The following is a 15018-nucleotide window of genomic DNA, read 5'->3' as shown; positions in this document are numbered from 1 at the left end:
AATCACATATGGTCCCTTCCACTGGGATTTCAATTTTCCAGGGAACAATCTGAGCCTAGAGTTAAACAATAGAACTTTCTGTCCTAGCTTAAAGACTCTAGATGACAGCTTTCTGTCATGCCATCATTTTGCTTTCTCCTTGTAAATTTTAGCATTTTTGAAAAGCATTGAGTCTGAACTCCTCCATCTCATTCAACTGGAGTAATATTTTCTCTACAGCTACCTTAGCATTAAGGTTTAGGAACCTGGTTGCCCAGTAGGCCTTGTGTTCCAGTTCCACTGGCAGATGACAGGCCTTTCCATATACAAGCTGGTATGGAGAGGTTCCTATAGGAGTCTTGAATGCGGTTCTATATGCCCACAGAGCGTCATCCAGACTTCTTGCCCAATCCCTTCTACGGGCACTTACAGTCCGTTCCAGGATTCGTTTTAGTTTTCTATTTGAGACTTTAGCCTGCCCATTTGTCTGTGGATGATATGGAGTCGCCACTTTGTGGTTAATTCCATATCGAACCAGAGCAGAGTCAAGCTATTTATTGTAGAAATGAGTGCCTCCATCACTACTCAGTACCCTAGGGACACCGAACCTGCTGAAGATATGCTTCTGGAGGAAATTCATCACTGTCTTAGTATCATTAGTGGGTGTTGCAATTGCCTCTACCCATTTAGATACATAGTCTACCGCCACCAGAATATAAGTGTTTGAATATGATGATGAGAAAGGCCCCATGAAGTCAATACCCCATACATCAAACAACTTGATGAGCGGATAATTTATACCATTTTTGGCATTGTTTTTACATAGTTTTTAGTATGGTTTAGTTACTTTTTATTATATTTTTATTAGTTTTTATTCAAAAAACATATTTCTAGACTTTACTATGAGTTTGTGTGTTTTTCTGTGATTTCAGGTATTTTCTGGCTGAAATTGAGGGACCTGAGCAAAAATCTTATTCAGAGGCTGAAAAAGGACTGCAAATGCTGTTGGATTCTGACCCTCTTGCACTCGAAGCATATTTTCTGGAGCTACAGAAGCCCAATTGGCGCGCTCTCAATTGCGTTGGAAAGTAGACATCCTGGGCTTTTCATCAATATACAATAGTCCATACTTTGCTCGATATTTGATGGCCCAAACTGGCGTTCAAAGTCAGCCTAAAAATTCTGGCGTAAAACGCCCAAACTGACACCAGAATTGGAGTTAAACGCCCAAATTGGCACCAAAGCTGGCGTTTAACTCCAGGAACAGCCTAAGCACGAAAAATCTTCAATGCTCAGCCCAAGCACACACCAAATAGGTCCCGGAAGTAGATTTCTGCACTATCTGCACTTAGTTACTCATTTTCTGTAAACCCTAGTTACTAGTTTAATATAAAAACTACTTTTAGGGATTTATTTTATATCTTCGTATCATTTTTTGATCACTTTTGATCTTTTATCATCTTTGAGACCATTGTTCATGTTTGGAGGCTGGCCTCATGGCCATGCCTAGACCTCTTTTCACTTATGTATTTTCTACGGTGGAGTTTCTGCACTCCATAGATTAATGTGTGGAGCTCTGCTATTCTTCATCAATTAATGCAAGTACTATTGTTTTTCTTTCAATTCATGCCTACTTCTTCTCCAAGATATACTCTCGTACTTAATTCAATTAAGTCAGAATAAAGAGGTGACCCGTGACTATCACCCACTATCTTCGTTACTCGCTTAGCCAAGATCCGCGTGCCTGACAACCACAAGCGGTCTACATGATGTTCAACGTAGTCATTGGACGATAGCCGGAGTATATTCTCTTAGATATCTAATACACGGACGGAGTCTGTGAGATTAGTATCTTCGTGGTATAGGCTAGAACCATTGGCAGCATTCCTGGGATCCGGAAACTCTAAACCTTGTCTGTGGTGTTCCGAGTAGGATCTGGGAAGGGATGACTGTAAAGAGCTTCAAACCTGCGAATGTTGGGGACAAGTGACAGTGTGCAAAAGGATCAATGGATCCTACTCCGACGCTAGCAGGAACTGACAGATGATTAGCCATGCGGTAGCTGTACCTGGTATTTTTCATCTGAGACGAGAAATCCGATAGTTGATTAGCCGTGCAGAAACTGTAGAGGACCATTTTCGCTGAGAGGATCCTACAGCTTGCCATGGAAGGGAGCACGCATGGTTGGAAGAAGGCAATAGGAAAGAAGAAGTTCAGAAGCAACAAAGCATCTCCAGACGCTTATCTGAAATTCCCACCAAAGAATTACATAAGTAACTTTATCTTATTTTATGTTTTATTTATCTTTTAATTATCAAAATCTCATAACTATTTGAATCTGCCTGACTGAGATTTACAAGGATGACCATATCTTGCTTCAAGCCAACAATCTCCGTGGGATCGACCCTTACTCATGTAAGGTATTACTTGGATGACCCAGTGCACTTGCTGGTCAGTTGCACCGGAGTTGTGAAAAGTGTGAATCACAATTCCGTGCACCAAGTTTTTGGCGCTGTTGCCGGGGATTGTTCGAGTTTGGACAACTGACGGTTCATCTTGTTGCTTAGATTAGGTAATTTTATTTTATTTTTATTTTCGAAAATATTCAAAAAAAATTTTGTATTTTATTTTGTTCTTCAGAATTTTTAAGAATGAATTCTAGAGTTTCATCATGATCTGTTGAAGCCTGGCTGGCTGTCAAGCCATGTCTAATCTTTTGCACCGAGGCTTCCACTTATCATTGCAGGAGCCTTTTGATTCCCATCAATTTGGCTATTGTATGTAATGCCCTGTTGAAGCTTGGCTGGCCATTTGGCCATGTCTAATCTTTTGGACCGAAGCTTTCACATAATGCTTGGCTGGCTATTAAGCCATGTCTAAATTTTTAGACCAAAGCTTTAGACTAACATTGCATGTTTCCTGGAATTCTTATTAAAAATTTTGAATTTCTTTATTTTCTTTTTCCAAAAAAATTTTCGAAAAAAATACAAAAAGATTTTAATAAAGCCATAAAAACCAAAAATTTTATGTTTCTTGTTTGAGTCTAATGTCAAATTTTAAGTTTAGTGTCAATTGCATGTTTTAATTTTTCCTAAAATTTTTGAAAACTCATGCATGTGTTCTTTCTTGATCTTCAAGTTGTTCTTGATGATTTTCTTTATTTGATCTTTGCATTTTCTTGTTTTGTGTCTTTTCTTATTTTTCATATGCATTTTTGAATTATTAGTGTCTAAAGTTTAAAAATGTTTAAGTTTGGTGTCTTGCATGTTTTTCTTTTCTTAAAAATTTTCGAAAACATGTTCTTGATGTTCATCATGATCTTCAAAGTGTTCTTGGTATTCATCTTGACATTCAAAGTGTTCTTACATGCATTATTAGTTTTGATCTTAAAATTCTATGTTTTGTGTCATTTTGTTGTTTATCTCTCTCTTCATTAATTCAAAAATAAAAAAAAATATATTTCCCTTATTTCACTAATAAATTTTGAAATTTTAGTTTGACTTGGTCAAAAATTTTTAAATTTATTTGTTTCTTATTAGTCAAGCCAAAATTTCAATTTAAAAATTTTATCTTTTCAAATCTTTTTCATTTTTTATATATTTTCGAAAATTTTAAAAGTAATTTTCAAAATCTTTTTCTTATTTTTGTTTCATATTTTCAAAATTAATTGCTAACATTTAATGTTTTGAGTCAAAAAATTTCAAGATGTTACTTGCCTATTAAGAAAGGTTCAATCTTTAAATTCTAGAATCATATCTTTTAGTTTCTTGTTAGTCAAGTAATCAACTTTAATTTCAAAAATCAAATCTTTTTAATTTCCTTTTCAAATCTTTTTCAAAATAAATTTCAATCATATCTTTTTATAATTTTGATTTCAAAATCTTTTTCTAACTTCTTATCTTTTCAAAATTGATTTTCAAATCTTTTTCAATTATCCACTTGATTTGTTTGTTTTAAATTTTAAAAGTTTACTATTTTTTATCTTTTTCAAAACCACCTAACTACTTTTCTCTCTCTCCAATTTTCGAAAACCCCTCACCACTTTTTCAAAATTCTTTTTAATTAACTAATTGTTTTAAATTTTAATTTTATTTTATTTCTTTTAATAATTTTTGAATTCTAACTAATAATTAAAATAAAAACAAAAATATTTTTCTTTTCTTTTTAATTAAATTCGAATTCTTCTCTCTCTCATCATTTTCTATTTATTTAGCTAATTACTAACACTTTTCCTCTTCTTAAAATTCGAACCCTTTCTCCCTCTCTGTGTTCGAATTCTTCATCTCTTCTCTCTACCTCATTCTTCTATTCTTCTCTTCTTCTACTCACATAAAGGAATCTCTATACTGTGACATAGAGGATTCCTTTTCTTCTCTGTTCTCTTCTTTTTCATATGAGCAATAACAAGGATAAGAACATTCTTGTTGAAGCTGATCCTGAACCTGAAAGGACTCTAAAGAGAAAGCTAAGAGAAGCTAAAGCACAACACTCTGGAGAGAACCTAACAGAAATTTTTGAAAAAGAAGAAGTTATGGCAGCCGAAAATAACAACAATGGTGGAGATGTAAGGAAGATGCTTGGTGACTTTATTGCACCCTCTTCTGACTTCTGTGGAAGGAGCATCTCAATTCCTGCAATTGGAGCAAACAACTTTGAGCTTAAACCTAATGCAGCAGAATTGCAAGTTTCATGGACTTCCATTGGAAGATCCTCATCAGTTTTTAGCTGAATTCTTGGCCAAATTCTTTCCACCTCAAAAGTTGAGTAAGCTTAGAGTGGAAGTCCAAACCTTTAGACAGAAGGAAGGTGAATCCCTCTATGAAGCTTGGGAAAGATACAAGAAATTGATCAGAAGGTGTCCTTCTAACATGTTTTCAGAATAGAGCATCCTATGTATATTCTATGATGGTCTGTATGAATTGTCCAAGATGTCATTGGACCACTCTGCTGGTGGATCTCTTCATCTGAAGAAGACTCCTGGAGAAGCCCAAGAACTCATTGAAATGGTTGCAAATAACCAGTTTATGTACACTTCTGAAAGAAATCCTGTGAATAATGGGATAAATCAGAAGAAAGGAGTTCTTGAGATTGATACTTTGAAAGCCATATTGGCTCAGAATAAAATATTGACTCAGCAAGTCAATATGATTTCTCAGAGTCTTACTGGAATGCAAGCTGCATCCGTTAGTACTAAAGAAGCTTCCTCTAAAGAAGAAGCTTATGATCCTGAGAATCTTGGAATGGAAGAAATGAATTACATGGGAGAATCCTATAGAAACACTTACAATCCTTCATGGAAGAATCATCCTAATCTCTCATGGAAGGATCAATAGAAGCCTAATCAAGGTTTCAATAATAATAATGGTGGAAGAAATAGGTTTGGAAATAGCAAGCCTTTTCCATCATCTACTGAGCAACAGATAGAGAATTCTAAGCAGAGCCTCTCTGACTTAGCAACCATAGTCTCTGATCTAACTAAGACCACTCAAAGTTTCATGATTGAAACAAGGTCCTCCATCAAAAATTTGGAGGCACAAGTGGGTCAGCTGAGTAAAAGAGTTACTGAACTCCCTCTAAGCACTCTCCCAAGCAATACAGAAGAAAATCCAAAAAGAGAGTGCAAGGCCATCTACACGTCCAACATGGCCAAACTTGTAGAGGAGGGAAAGGCAGTGATTTCCAGTGAGGAAAACTTCAATGGACGTCCACTGGCCACTAAGGAGTTCCCTAATGAGGAACCAAAGGAATCTGAGGCTCATACAGAGACTATAGAGATTCCCCTGAACTTATAGTTGCCATTCATAAGCTCTGATGTGTATTCTTCCTCTAAAGAGGATGAAGATATTGCTGAAGAGCAAGTTACTCAATATCTAGGAGCAATCATGAAGCTGAATGCCAAGGTATTTGGTAATGAGACTTGGGAGGATGAACCTCCATTGCTCATCAGTGAACTGAATGCTTTGGGGCAACTAAAGTTACCTCAGAAGAAACCGGATCCCAAAAAGTTCTTAATCCCTTGTACCATAGGCACCATGACCTTTAAGAAGGCTCTGTGTGACCTGGGATCAGGAATAAACCTCATGCCACTCTCTGTAATGGAAAAACTAGGGATCTTTGAGGTACAAGCTGCTAAATTCTCACTAGAACTGGCAGACAAATCAAGAAAATAGGCTTATGGACTCGTAGAGGATGTCTTAGTGAAGGTTGAAGGCCTATACATACCTGCTGATTTCATAAATCCTAGACACTAGGATGGATGAAGATGAATCAATTATCCTTGGAAGACCCTTCCCAGCCACAGCAAAACCTGTGATTGATGTGGACAGAGGAGAGTTAGTCCTTCAATTGAATGAGGACTACCTTGTGTTTAAGGCTCAAGGATCTTCTTCTATAACCATGGAGAGGAAGCATGAAAAGCTTCTCTCAATACATAGTCAAACAGAGCCCCCACACTCAACTTCTAAGTTTGGTGTTGGGAGGCCACCATTAAGCTCCGAGTTTCTGTGAAGCTCTCTAAGAGCTCACTGTCAAGCTATTGACATTAAAGAAGCACTTATTGGGAGGCAACCCAATGTTATTTAATTATATTTATTTGTTTTCCATTGTTATTTTATGTTTTCTTTAGGTAGATGATCATGTGAAGTCACAAAAACAACTACAAAATTAGAGTGGAATCAAAAATAGCATTAAAAATGGTACACCTTGGAGGACAGGCTTATTGGCGTTTAAACGCCAATAAGGATAGCAGAATGGGCGTTTAACGCCCAGTCTAGCAGCATTCTGGGTCTTAAATGCCAGAATGGGCAACATTCTGGGAGTTTTAACGCCAGAAAAGGGTGTCTGGCGTCTGGCTGGCGTTAAACGCCAGAAATGGCAGACAGACTGGCGTTTAACGCCAGAAAAGGGTGTCTGGCTGGCGTTAAACGCCAGAAAGGGGCAGCAGAGTGGCGTTTAACGCCCGGAAAGGTAGCAGAGTTGGTGTTTAATGCCAGAGTTTTCATACAATGGGCATTTAAATGCCAGAATGGTGCAGGGAGCAGAATTCCTTGACACTTCAGAATCTGTGGACCCCACAGGATCCCCACCTACCCCACCTCTTCTTCTCTCCTCTTCACACCTTTCCATAACACTCTTCTCCAAATACCCTTGACCAATCCCATCAATAACTCTTCCCCAAATACCCTTCACCTATCAAATCTTACCCTATTTTCCATAATCTCTTCACCACTCACATCCATCCATCATAAAACCCCACCTACCTCACCATTCAAATTCAAACCATTTCCCTCCCAAATCTAACCCCCTCTTACACGCCCCTTCTCTCTCCCTTACCCTATAAATACCCCTCCTCACCACCTTCATTTCCACACATCCTACACACTTAACCCCCCTTGACCGAACCCAAACCACCACTCCATCTCCTCCATTTCTTCTTCTTCTCCTCTTTTCTTTTCTCTTTTGCTCGAGGACGAGCAAACATTTTAAGTTTGGTGTGGAAAAAGCATTGCTTTTTTTTTGTTTTTTTCATAACCATTAATGGCACCTAAGGTCGGAGAAACCTCTAGAAAGAGGAAAGGGAAGGCAATTGCTTCCACATCCGAGTCAGGAGAGATGGAGAGATTCATCTCAAAGGTCCATCAAGACCACTTCTATGAAGTTGTGGCCAAGAAAAAGGTGATCCCCGAGGTCCCCTTCATGCTCAAAAAGAGTGAATATCCGAAGATCCGACGTGAGATTCGAAGAAGAGGTTGGGAAACTCTCACCAACCCTATCCAACAAGTCAGAATCTTAATAGGTCAAGAGTTCTATGCTAATGCATGGATCACTAGAAACCATGACCAATGTGTGAACCCATACCCAAAGAATTGGCTCACAATGGTTCCGGGGAATTACTTGGATTTCAGTCCGGAAAATGTGAGGTTGGCATTTAACTTGCCAATGATGCAAGGAGACTCTCACCCTTTCACTAGAAAGGTCAACTTTGATCAAAGGTTGGACCAAGTCCTCATGGATATCTGTATAGAAGGAGCTCAATGGAAGAGAGACTCAAGAGGCAAGCCGGTTCAATTGAGAAGGCATGACCTCAAACCCGTGGCTAGGGGATGGTTTGAGTTCATCCAACACTCTATCATTCCTTCTAGCAACCGGTCTGAAGTTACTGTAGACCAGGCTATCATGATCCATAGTATCATGATTGGAGAGGAAGTAGAAGTTCATGAGATAATATCCCTAGAACTCTACAAGGTGGCAGACAAGCCCTCCACTTTGGCAAGGTTAGCCTTCCCTCATCTCATTTGTCACTTATGCAATTCAGCTGGAGTTGTCATAGAGGAAGACACCCTCATTGAAGAGGACAAGCCCATCACTAAGAAAAGGATGGAGCAAACAAGACAGCCCACTCATGGACCTCAACAAAAGCATGAGAAAATTCCTCATCATGAAATCCCTGAGATACCTCAAGGGATGCACTTTCCTCCACACAACTATTGGGAGCAAATCAACACCTCCTTAGGAGAATTGAGTTCCAACATAGGGCAACTAAGGATGGAGCACCAAGAGCATTCCATCATCCTCCATGAAATTTGTAACGACCCAACTTCCAATACGTCATGATCGTACCAAAAGTAAGGCGTTACTGACCTGTTTTCCTTATTAACTATTTACTATTAAGCCTTTAGTTCGATATCGCGATTCAATTTTAGTAAAAATACCAGAAATTTTTTTGTTTTTATTAATTAAAATCATATAGCAAACATCACCAAGTAATAATAATCACATAATTATTAATAATAGTAACATTATACAAAAGAATTTAAATAAAATTCAGGTACAACTCCTATCCCTCTGCATAAAATAAAACCTTAAGCAGTAAGAGCGAGGGAATTCTATGAAAGAATCTCAAGTCATAAACTTAACTCGTAAATAAATTCTAGAATCGCCCGCAGCTTCAAACTGAATCTTCGTACCTGTGTCACTGAAAGGGTGGAAGATTTTGGGGTGAGAACAAACCACACGTTCTCAGTAGGGAATGGGAATGCCGTAAAAGTAATGATTAACATGCAAATAGTTAACTTTTCTTAATAAACCATCTTTGTTAAATCCCTTGAAATACTTTTTAATCTTACTTTAGATAAATAATTACTTTCTTTAAATCTCTAAACCCAAAACAAATCTCAATCGCAAAACTTGTCATATTAAATATCTTTCAGCCACATAATTGATTCTCAGTCATAACGACAGATATTAATCATCTCTTTCCATTCACAAACTACTAGCACAGGTAAGAAACTCAATTCAACACGCAAAGGAATCATAATAAGACAAACAGCACAAAGAAGTAATATTATTATCTAGACAAACGCAGTCATTCTAAAAAGCATCCCAGAAAAGCTTAAAGATCCCAGGAGCTTTATGATACCATGCATATTAGAGGGTGATTTCACCAAGACAGCTTTATGTGATCTTGGGGCAAGCATCAACCTAATACCTGCATCCACTATCAAAAAGCTTGGTTTAACTGAAGAAGTCAAACCAACTAGGATATGTCTCCAACTTGCTGATGGCTCCATTAAATACCCATCAGGCATGATTGAAGACATGATTGTCAGGGTTGGGCCATTCGCCTTTCCCACTGACTTTGTAGTGCTGGAAATGGAGGAGCACAAGAGTGCTACTCTCATTCTAGGAAGACCTTTCCTAGCAACTGGACGAACTCTCATTGATGTCCAAAAGGGGGAAGTAACCCTAAGAGTCAATGAGGATGAGTTTAAGTTGAATGCTATCAAAGCCATGTGTAACGACCCAACTCCCAGTATGCCATGGTCATACAAGAAGCTAAGTGTTACTAACTTATCCCTCTTAATTATTAACTATTATTTACTATATGAGCCTGTTCCTTGTTAGAGCGATGCCAATTTTACGGGTAGCTTTTTTTTTTATTTTATATCGTATCGTTGCGGATAACAAGGTAAAATAAACAAGCATATATTGGGAGTAACAGAAAAGCGGCATAAAGAAACATAGAGACACAACTGATAATATACATCATGTACACTATAACAAAACATGCGGCGTTTACACCAGATCAAGTCAGTTTACATCCTCGTCATCCTACGTAGCTAATATATACACGACACTCCCAGGGCCTGGCCCATACAAAAATCCACTAATCTGGCACCCAGGCTAGCCTAACCACTATATAGCTCCTAGCTCTCGGGTGTACTAACACAAGTGAGAGACTAACTAACAGATAATGTCAGACTAGAGTGTCATCAAAAGAATGCCCCTTTCCGCAGTCAAACTATATTTACACGTGGCCGTTCGGAGAATCATCATGAGGCTCATCCATCTCCTCATCCTGCTCTATCTCTATCTCAGGATCCTCCTCCTCCTCATCGTCCACAGCTGCAACTATGTCCTCAGATCCACCAGAAACACTGCTGTCACTATGTACAAAACCATTCGCAAGCACAGGTCCGTTCGCGTATATAGGAGCTACCCCACCGTCCGGTAGTGCCGGCTCATCAGGCTGTGGAAAGTCGGGGATCGGCTCAGGGGGAAAATCCCACTCTGGTGGTATCACAGGTACGTAGTCATCAGCTAACTCAGGCTCATCAGGAATGATAGGCTCAGGTACCGCCTCATTCAAAGGTTGAGCTGGTATAGGGTGCTCGGGATTATCAGGAAAAGGATGTACAGGTGCGTCAGGATGTAACCAGGATAAGGGAAAGTCGTAAGGAGCATCAGGGTCAAAAAGCGGGCTAGACAGAGGATGTTGAAAAGCTCGATTAGGTAACGCATATCGTCTAATACGAGGCTCCAAACCCATAATGAAGTAACTGTGATGTACCGGATCCTCGTAGACGTAAGGGTCCTCGAACTCATAGAAGATCACGCCCGTCTCCATCTGAGGGGGGAGGAAGGGAGAGAAGGGGTAAGAACTGGGGAGTTCTTAGTAGGGTTGGGGTTATTAGTTACGTTCATTTATTTGATTCCGATTAGCAGATATATATTAGAATACAGTAAAGTAGTAAACAGTAGTTAAAATACATAGGGAAAACAGAAAAAAGAACACAAACAGAAGAGTGCAAGAAAATAAAGCATAGACATAGCACTCAAGCAAACAAACATAAAGAAGTTGATCAAACACAAACACAAGTAGGAATACAACAGAGAATAATGCACAGACAAGAATGATGCATGTCTAGTCCTAGTGCAGGTAATGAGCTCATTTGTCGGTTTCTACCCGCTCCCGACGTAACCCAGCATTACTAGCCGGATATGGCTTTCCTGTTGGCTATACCCCTGTGTACAGGAAATAACCCCTCTGCCACCACAGGGTCCACTGCACGCAGGAAATAACACATCTGCCACTGCAGGGTTGTATGCCGACACACCTTCTGTATACAGGAAATAACCCCTCTGCCACTACAGAAATGGAACAGGTGGTCACGGTACTTCTGTAGCAGGAAATAACCCCTCTGCCTTACAGAAATAAAATATGGATCTGTACCGCAGGAAAGCGTTTCTCAGTGGTTGCACCATTATCTATCTGACTGCTACAATGCAGTAGATGAACATATAGATATCTCTGAGGTTGCCTTAATGCAACAGATGACCTCTCAATAGGTCCTCTACTCTTTATCATATTATTCTCTTCGCATTGTCTCTTTATTCTGCTCTGTTTGTTCCTTTCTCTGCGCTTCCTCACTTTATTCTGCTTTCTCTATTTAACGTATTGGTGCACGAAATTGTGATGTCCAGGCTCGAACAATCCCTGGTAATGGCTCCAAAGCTTGGTGCTTTGATCTTAATTCATAATTGTCACAACTTCGATACAACTAACCAGCAAGTGCACTGGGTCGTCCAAGTAATACCTTACGTGAGTAAGGGTCGAATCCCACGGAGATTGTTGGTATGAAGCAAGCTATGGTCACCTTGTAAATCTCAGTCAGGCAGATATAAAGTGATAATGGTGTTTTCGAATATTATATAATAAAATAGGGATAGAGATACTTATGTAAATCATTGGTAGGAATTTCAGATAAGCGAATGGAGATGCTTTTCGTTCCTCTGAACCTCTGCTTTCCTGCTATCTTCATCCAATCAGTCTCACTCCTTTCCATGGCTAGCTTTATGTGATACATCACCACTGTCAATGGCTACTTTCGGTCATCTCTCGGGAAAATGATCCAATGCCCTGTCACGGCACGGCTAATCGTCTGGAGGCATCACCCTTGTCAATGGCTTCATCTTATCCTCTCAGTGAATAATATGCTCACGCACCCTGTCACGGCACGGCTATTCATCTGTCGGTTCTCGATCATGCTGGAATAGGATTTACTATCCTTTTGCGTCTGTCACTAACGCCCTGCAATCGCGAGTTAGGAGCTCGTCACAGTCATTCAATCATTGAATCCTACTCAGAATACCACAGACAAGGTTTAGACCTTCCGGATTCTCTTGAATGCCGCCATCATTCTAGCTTACGCCACGAAGATTCTGGTTAGGAGATCTAAGAGATACTCATTCTAGCTTATTTCATGTAGAACAGAAGTGTTTGTCAGGCACGCGTTCATAAGGGAGAAGGATGATGAGCGTCACACATAATCATCACCTTCATCACGTTCTTGGGTGCGAATGGATATCTTAGAAGAGAAATAAGAAGAATTGAATAGAAAACAGTAGTACTTTGCATTAATCTTTGAGGAACAGCAGAGCTTCACACCTTAATCTATGGAGTGTAGAAACTCTACCGTATGAAAATACATAAGTGAAGGTCCAGGCATGGCCGTGTGGCCAGCCCCCTAAAACGTGATCACAGGATCAATACAATCCAGGATGCCTAATACAATAGTAAGAGGTCCTATTTATAATAAACTAGTCACTAGGGTTTACATGAGTAAGTAATTGATGCATAAATCCACTTCCGGGGCCCACTTGGTGTGTGTTTGGGCTGAGCTTGAGTGTAGCACGTGCAGAGGCCATTTGTGGGGTTGAACGCCAGTTTCTGTGCCAGTTTGGGCGTTCAACTCTGGTTTTGGATCCTTTTCTGGCGCTGGACGCCAGATTTGGGCAGAAGGCTGGCGTTGAACGCCAGTTTACGTCGTCAATTCTTGGCCAAAGTATGGACTATTATATATTGCTGGAAAGCCCTGGATCTACTTTCCAACGCAATTCGGAGCGCGCCATTTCGAGTTCTGTAGCTCCAGAAAATCCACTTTAAGTGCAGGGAGGTCAGAATCCAACAGCATCAGCAGTCCTTTTTCAACCTCTGAATCTGATTTCTGCTCAAGTCCCTCAATTTCAGCCAGAAAATACCTGAAATCACAGAAAAACACACAAACTCATAGTAAAGTCCAGAAATGTGAATTTAACATAAAAACTAATGAAAACATCCCTAAAAGTAACTAGATCCTACTAAAAACATACTAAAAACAATGTCAAAAAGCGTATAAATTATCCGCTCATCACAACACCAAACTTAAATTGTTGCTTGTCCCCAAGCAACTGAAAATCAAATAGGATAAAAAGAAGAGAATATACTATAAATTCCAAACTATCAATGAAACAGAGCTTCAATCATATGAGCGGGACTTATAGCTTTTTGCCTCTTGAATAGTTTTGGCATCTCACTCTATCCATTGAGGTTCAGAATGATTGGCATCTATAGGAACTCAGAGTTCAGATAGTGTTATTGATTCTCCTAGTTCAGTATGATGATTCTTGAACACAGCTTCTTTATGAGTCTTGGCCGTGGCCCTAAGCACTTTGTTTTCCAGTGTTACCACCAGATACATAAATGCCACAGACACATAATTGGGTGAACCTTTTCAGATTGTGACTCAGCTTTGCTAAAGTCCCCAATTAGAGGTGTCCAGGGTTCTTAAGCACACTCTTCTTTTGCTTTGGACCTTGACTTTAACCGCTCAGTCTCAAGTTTTCACTTGACACCTACACGCCACAAGCACATGGTTAGGGACAGCTTGGTTTAGCCGCTTAGACCAGGATTTTATTCCTTTAGGCCCTCCTATCCACTGATGCTCAAAGCCTTGGGATCCTTTTTATTTGCCCTTGCCTTTTGGTTTTAAGGGTTATTGGCTTTTTCTGCTTGCTTTTTCTTTTTCTTTCTATTTTTTTTTCTATTTTTTTTTTCGCCCCTTTTTTTTTTTTTCTGCAAGCTTTGTTCTTTGCTGCCTTTTCTTGCTTCAAGAATCATTTTTATGATTTTTCAGATTATCAAATAACATGTCTCCTAGTCATCATTCTTTCAAGAGCCAACATATTTAACATTCTTAAACAACAACTTCAAAAGACATATGCACTGTTCAAGCATACATTCAGAAAACAAGAAGCATTGTCACCACATCAATATAATTAAGCTAAGTTCAAGGATAAATTCGAAACTTATGTACTTCTTGTTCTTTTGAATTAAAACATTTTTCTTTTAAGAGAGGTGATGGATTCATAGGACATTCATATCTTTAAGACAAAGTTACTAACTACTAATGATCATGTAATGAAGACACAAACATGGATAAGCACATAACATAGAAAACGAAAAACAGAGGAAATAAGAACAAGGAATGAATCCACCTTAGTGATGGTGGCGTTTCCTTCTTGAGGAACCAATGATGTCCTTGAGCTCTTCTATGTCTCTTCCTTGTCTTTGTTGCTCCTCCCTCATTGCTCTTTGATCTTCTCTTATTTCATGGAGCATGATGGAGTGCTCTTGATGTTCCACCCTTAGTTGTCCCATATTGGAACTCAATTCTCCTAGGGAGGTGTTGATTTGCTCCCAATAATTTTGTGGAGGAAAGTGCATTTGAGGCATCTCAGGGATCTCATGGAAGTGAGCTTCTTGCGCCTCTTGAGCTCCATGAATGGGCTCTCTTGCTTGCTCCATCTTTTTCTTAGTGATGGGCTTGTCCTCTTTGATGAGGATATCTCCCTCTATGTCAATCCCAGCTGAATTGCATAGGTGGCAAATGAGGTGAGGAAAGGCTAACCTTGCCATAGTGGAGGACTTGTCAGCCACCT

General features: G+C 39.4%; 1 non-coding gene across 1 annotated transcript; it reads right to left on the bottom strand.

Moving 5' to 3' along the window:
- Positions 1-4745: 4745 nt before the first annotated feature.
- LOC148545393 (small nucleolar RNA R71) lies at positions 4746-4849 on the bottom strand. The gene has a single exon (XR_015900489.1). It is a non-coding gene; the product is annotated as a small nucleolar RNA R71 (small nucleolar RNA).
- Positions 4850-15018: the final 10169 nt, after the last annotated feature.

Source organism: Arachis ipaensis, chromosome B9 (assembly GCF_059453495.1).
Source record: "Arachis ipaensis isolate K30076 ecotype BB chromosome B9, ASM5945349v1, whole genome shotgun sequence".
NCBI lineage: Eukaryota > Viridiplantae > Streptophyta > Magnoliopsida > Fabales > Fabaceae > Arachis > Arachis ipaensis.
The sequence above is the reverse complement of the archived record's forward strand: the minus strand, read 5'-3'. Positions and strand labels throughout refer to the sequence as shown.